General features: G+C 34.3%; 1 long non-coding RNA gene across 2 annotated transcripts; it reads left to right on the forward strand.

Annotated features, from left to right (window-relative positions):
• Window positions 1-3,421: 3,421 nt before the first annotated feature.
• On the forward strand, window positions 3,422-4,071 carry LOC125648736 (uncharacterized). 2 transcript variants are annotated; one of them, XR_007360407.2, is made up of 3 exons: window positions 3,422-3,450; window positions 3,617-3,727; window positions 3,916-4,071. It is a non-coding gene; the product is annotated as an uncharacterized LOC125648736 (long non-coding RNA). The 2 variants fall into 2 exon arrangements; XR_008798047.1 differs by lacking the exon at window positions 3,422-3,450 and adding an exon at window positions 3,454-3,522.
• The last annotated feature ends 1,900 nt before the right edge of the window (window positions 4,072-5,971 follow it).

Below are 5,971 nucleotides of genomic sequence, written 5' to 3' on the forward strand. Positions count from 1 at the left end.
TCTTGCATGTTCGGAGTTCGCTGACCAAAAAGTATGTCACCATGACCTACGATTGGAATTTGACAGCCATATTTCAGTATTCAGATACTAATTGGCTTAAAATCATCAAACTTTGTCAGTTGATATTTCTTGGGTTCTCAAAATGTGTAAACCAAAAAGTAGGTCACATTGACCTACTTTTTTGAATTCTTAGGATTTAACTAAAGATTTAGAATACTAAGAGGCTAAGAATAGAAATGGTGGGGTTGTACAATTTATCAGAAGAGCGATTCTAGGCCCTTGGGCCTCTTGTTTCCATGTTAAATTATTCGGCTGGCGCAAGTTAGGACTGTTCCCTCTCTTTTTAAAACCGATGTTACGTGCCTAGCTATCTAACGCCCTCTCAGTCAAAAATAAAATAAATATATAATCTATATTACAACAACTTCATTGGATTTACTAGATTTTTTTTTTACCATCGTAATACATGTTTATGCAAGCGGACAATTTAGGCATTTTTAAAATAATTTTTTCCATCTTCGATAACAAAATGTATTCAGTTCACGAAGAGCAGAATGGACACAAAACTCAATGCTTTTATTTGTCATTTTATGGTCCACATTTCTTTGAGCTGGTATAACCCATGCTATTTATTAAATTGAAATCATTGCCAATTTATATCATGTGATATTCGTTTGTTGTGTCGCCTGCGTTACGCAGTGGCGACATATAGGGATCACTATCCGTCGTCTTGCGTCGTCGTCTGGCGGCGTCGTCGTCGTCACAAAAAATTTCTGTCACAGTTTTCTCAAGAACCACATGGGGTAACTCCCTGATATTTGGCACAGAGCATCAGTGTGGCCAACTGTATTGTGTAAGACATTTTCGAATCTGTCGCTTATCAACTTCCTGTTTGCCGGGACTTAGAATTTTTTACAGCAAAACAATTTCTGTCACAGTTTTCTCAAGAACCACATGGGGCAACTCCCTGATATTTGGCACAGAGCATCACTGTGGCCAACTGTATTGTGTAAGACATTTTCGAATCTGTCGCTTATCAACTTCCTGTTTGCCGGGACTTAGAATTTTTTTTACAGCAAAACAATTTCTGTCACAGTTTTCTCAAGAACCACATGGGGCAACTCCCTGATATTTGGCACAGAGCATCACTGTGGCCAACTGTATTGTGTAAGACATTTTCGAATCTGTCGCTTATCAACTTCCTGTTTGCCGGGACTTAGAATTTTTTACAGCAAAAAAAATTCTGTCACAGTTTTCTCAAGAACCACATGGGGCAACTTCCTGATATTTGGCACAGAGCATCACTGTGGCCAACTGTATTGTGTAAGACATTTTCGAATCTGTCGCTTATCAACTTCCTGTTTGCCGGGACTTAGAATTTTTTACAGCAAAAAAATTTCTGTCACAGTTTTCTCAAGAACCACATGGGGCAACTCCCTGATATTTGGCACAGAGCATCAATCAGTGTGGCCAACTGTATTTTGTAAGACATTTTCGAATCTGTCGCTTATCAACTTCCTGTTTAGTGACAAAAACCATTTCAATAATTTACTTTTTCAACATTATATGTGATATATTACATATAGAATGAACTAGCAGGCGACACATGTCTTCCGGGGAAGACTTAATACTGCGTTCATTTTTAAAGTCAAATGATCCTGAAAGTCTCGTATTTGGCGAACTCGTGGTGCTCGTGCTGTGAAACAATGTGCCGACTAACACGTACAGGTGTTTGTGTACGGGGTGTCGAGAATTTAGGTGTGAACGTCTGCGGGGAAGTCTGCATACGGATATGTATCAATATCTTGATATATCTTTATACAAGAAATAATCCCGATTTACAAACATGTTGAGGTTTCTACTTAGAGATAATTAAAATCCATTTAGCGACACTGTCCACTCTATTTCTGGGTTTTTTTAAAACAATTTATCTGCTTCAAACACATAAACGTGAAAAACTAATATATAACGAACGTCATAAGTTAAGAGTAATTAAGATGAATTGTTTCGAATAGCAAACTCCAACATGTAAACAATTTACGTAAGTTATCAAATCAGTATGATAATTCTTTAAAGACAGACAGTGAAGGTGCATTTTTTAAAATTAAATTACTATTTCAAATTTACAATAATATATATCATTAAATGATATGAATATATACAAGTCGCCGTTTTATACGTTTTAATTTTCACCCACTAATATTTCGCTTAGTATTTATTATCTTTTTTTATCACACGAAGGTGCACGGTGGCACAAAGGAGACACAGATGTCAGATATCCACTTAGATCCTCCGTGGACTTAAAGGTCTACCTCGATCAGAAAATTATAACTTCAGAGGTGCCGACAATTTTAAAGGTCCACCGTGTTTTATTTAAAAAAAATTAGTTTACGAGGTGGATGTTCAAAAAATCCATTTTCTAATTAGTTACTATAATTACTCAAGTTTAACCAAAATTATACAGTTGTCTCTCTTTTTTTTATCGTCAATTAATATAAATTTTAATGGAAATTGATACGAATAGATAAAAATGCAACTTGAAAATATAAACTCGTCTTTGAGATAGACGGTAAAGCAATACTATTTGCTGTGGTCCTTTCACTGCAAGGAATTTTAATTTTTGATCACGATTTTTCAATTATGTCCAATAGGGTCTGTAAGTCTCGTTTGGTTTCACTATCGGTTTTACTATTCCGGGTACAACAACATGTGAAATATATAAAGTCGTAACAGAGAATCGGCGCTAATATGTAATTTGGTGTATTGTTAAGCGATCGGCTGCATACATGAGACTGGGAAAACCCTGCCATGTAGTTTATTTAAGTTACTAGTCGATGCTACAGTACGGAAGCGGTGGATACAAAGAGGTAGGTACGTAATATTATCACAATTCAACGAATAATCATGTCAAATTAACACACTTGTGTATAAACTGACAGAATATACTGGACGTGTTGTTTAGATATTTCAGAGGGGGTAGGCCTACAAAAGATTTTGACAGACGAACTGATAAAAATAAAATAATAAGAGCAAAAAATTACATGTACTACAATTTCATAAAGGGGGGGGGTGTAAGTTTTTCTTCGTTATTGATTTCAACATTTATTAACATCTTTTACTACATAATTCCCTTCTGTCTGAAAAGGGGAAGGAACACTTATTTATTGTATCAATATAGAAAAAATAACCTTGCTAGGAAAAGGGGAAAGGGTTGACAGGACACCCTTGATACTACTTGCCTTTATATAGGCTCCTGCATGATTAAATTTTGTATTGTGTTTCAAGAGAACTGGCATATATCTTTATTGCATAATTATGTAAAAGTGACACATGGCCTTGAAAAGAATGATTGTAACACTCATATTCTGTGCTTATTTCAGAAACTACAACTTTGTTGTGTAGTGAGCCACTTTAAGTCAATAAAGCACCAAACCCTCAACATTTAAAAAGGTACAGTGTACGATACAAGTATTCTAGTACATCAAACCAGGAAGTTACAACGGTTGTTAAGTTTAGTGTCAGGTGGTTCTTCTGCATTTTCTTCATTCTCATTTCAGTGTTATCTAAATTTATATGCACACCAAATACTATAATGGTATTGCTTTTGTTCTTACAGCTTCCCTTGAAGACTATGATGTTGTAAACTTGCAGTGAGAAATATACCTGCTTAATTAAAGGAAACCATCCTTGACAATTGGGAACATCATAATTGAAAGACCCTGGAAAGGTATGTTTTAGCGGTTCGTTAAGGAAAAATGAACAATGCACTTTCTATACACTGACTAGTTATCAATTTCACAGGTCAGCGCAGATTTCACAATATTCAATTACCTAGTAATTTTAGGGGGTATAAATGTTGCTGTATACACCATTTTCTGTGGATATTTTTCATATATTCATGAAATTTGTTTGAAGGGATCATGAACACTGTTGGGAGTGTCCATTCAACTGAAATATAAAAGTCAGAAGAATTGAAGATTGCAATGGATGCAACAGAAGTGACCTAATATGACCAAATTGATATGAATAGCCAGTTTTTCGTTTGCAGTAATGACACGAGTCGCCACAAAGAAAAGACCTTAATGTGTATTACACCTAATGCAGCTTATTTCCAATCTGTATGCTGGGTACAAATCTAATTTGGCAATTGTGAACCATTGTGGCATTTTAGAGAAGTTGCAAGTTGGTGATATATTCCTGGCAGACAAAGGATTTTGTATATTTGACAAACTTCCAAATGACATGACACTTAATATCCCATTCTTTCTTATAAATAAATCCCACTTCTCAAAAGAGGATGCACAACTTTGCTATAAAATTTCCAGATGCAGAATCCATGTTGGATGGGAACATGAGAGAATACTTTTTTAAAAAAAATTCCGTAGCCATATTCTATCATAGTATAGATATTGATCTGAAAAATATTTCAGATTTGTGTGGATCATGTGAATTTGCAGGTTCCCCTTTTGAAGGAGATTGCAGATAAATCCTACAACTTATTAGATTAATTGCATGTATATATATACCTGAAATCTGTACATATCTGCCACATTGAATTTTTAAAGTTAAAAGTAATAAATACCATATATGCAATATAACTTTTCTACATACTTATATAAATATAAAGCCTTTTATATTCATATGAATATAAAGCCCTTTGGAACGTCTCCATCAGAATGAAATATTCTCGAGAGGAACGTTAAACAATATACAGTCAAACATAAAGCCTTTTGTTCTCATTCTGAAGGTTATCAAATCTGCATTATCAAAAAAGAAGTAAAATCTATTGTTTTAGTAAATGCATGTAATTGAATGATTTTTGTAAAGCTGGACACTGTGTCTATACATACATGTATTTTGGTTCATCTAAAATAAGAAAAACTGTCTATAATGTTTATTCAATAAATATACATGTAATTACATAACTTTGATAGATGCACCACTGATATCATAATTAAGTATATGTACATGTGGTTATGTGTGTGTGTTTTAGACTGCAAAAATACTTCATTATTATAATTGAACTCTATCACGCTTAAAAGGTTGACCATAATACATCTTTGTCAATGTGAACTATTTGAGCGTCACTAGGAATCCACACTAGCAAATCACAGCATTGTGTGTCTTTCAGGTGGTGTTGTCCTTGAATCTGATGTCAATATTCAAATTTTGTTTTGAGGTGCAGCGAACTATCCCTTGCATCACATTCTAAAATGGCAAATGTCATTACATGTATTGATAAAATATACATGATTTACAAGTGCTCTGATTAGTGGTGAAAGTATTATACTGCAATATGCATACTTATTTTGACATAGATGTACTGCAGTATTCAAAACTTGATGCAAGTAAAGTTTATAAAGAACATTAGCAGTTCAATATCACAATGAAGCCTAAGTAGTATTTGTATTTCATTCATAAAATGTTACTTTAAAGTTATAATAAACTTGGATACATCCATAATGATATATATGAATACATATATGTACAGCTAATGTACATGTATTAGGTACACACACACATAATTGTTCAATCTATAATGCTGACTTACCAAGAGGGAAATCCCAACATTTGCACAGGCCTCTTTAATTGTCATTGTTCGAGCTGAAAATGGGCACTTAGTCTCAATTAAGAATTTCAGGGGTTGCTGAAAATGGCCTGTTGCCCTGCGGAATGAGGATGCAGTTAATTCCTCCATTGTTGTTGTGAACTTTGACTGTGCGACTTTGGATGTTTTATCCAACTACTGGCGTATTTTAAATTGAACAGTTTTATTTGCCTTCTTATATCTTACCCCCCCCCCCTTCCGACCTCCCCAGTACGTTCGTATAAATACAAAGCAAGTTTTATGCATAATCCGTTTTTATTTTCAAGTATTAATATACTTTCAATTGGAATGATTTGAGAATATAAAAACGTATCGTACATCTCTCTAGTTCATACATTATGCGTTTACCAACCTGCTCTTTAT

This window comes from Ostrea edulis, chromosome 8 (assembly GCF_947568905.1).
Source record: "Ostrea edulis chromosome 8, xbOstEdul1.1, whole genome shotgun sequence".
Taxonomy (NCBI): domain Eukaryota; kingdom Metazoa; phylum Mollusca; class Bivalvia; order Ostreida; family Ostreidae; genus Ostrea; species Ostrea edulis.